General features: G+C 46.3%; 1 protein-coding gene across 5 annotated transcripts in view; it reads left to right on the top strand.

Moving 5' to 3' along the window:
• LOC107701832 (solute carrier family 2, facilitated glucose transporter member 9-like) overlaps positions 1-354 on the top strand; it is a 20,339-nt gene that overhangs the window by 6,579 nt on the left and 13,406 nt on the right. Inside the window, exon 1 of one of the 5 annotated variants that reach the window (XM_016503959.1) lies at positions 16-173. The exons of the other annotated variants lie outside the window; for them this stretch is intronic. The gene's annotated coding sequence lies outside the window, so the exon portion shown is untranslated. Of the gene's footprint in view, positions 1-15; positions 174-354 lie in introns of those variants that run through there. 5 annotated transcript variants of the gene reach the window in all.

Below are 354 nucleotides of genomic sequence, written 5' to 3'. Positions count from 1 at the left end.
TGTGTGTGTGTGTGTGTGTGTGAGAGAGAGAGAGAGAGAGAGTGTGTGTGTGTGTGTGTGTGTGTTTATGAGTGAGTGAGATCTATGAGCGCTGTGCATTCACTGCCATGCGTCTGCCGTCTGCAGCTCAGCACTGAAGCTCCGATCCGATCGACCAATCACAGCAGCAGGAGGTTTGTGCACTTGTTTTCTTCAGTGGCATTTCAGACAGTAAAATATCACTAGTTAACTTAAGTATAAGAGCAACTAATGAGTTTCAGTGGTGCGTTCAACACTTCATGTATCCTGTCCAGAGTGATTGAACACTGTGTGTATGTGTGTGTGTGTGTGTGAGAGAGAGAGAGAGAGAGAGAG

The sequence above is a fragment of the Sinocyclocheilus anshuiensis genome, unplaced genomic scaffold (assembly GCF_001515605.1).
Source record: "Sinocyclocheilus anshuiensis isolate Anshui unplaced genomic scaffold, SAMN03320099.WGS_v1.1 scaffold3745, whole genome shotgun sequence".
NCBI lineage: Eukaryota > Metazoa > Chordata > Actinopteri > Cypriniformes > Cyprinidae > Sinocyclocheilus > Sinocyclocheilus anshuiensis.
This window is presented reverse-complemented; position numbering and strand designations above follow the sequence as displayed.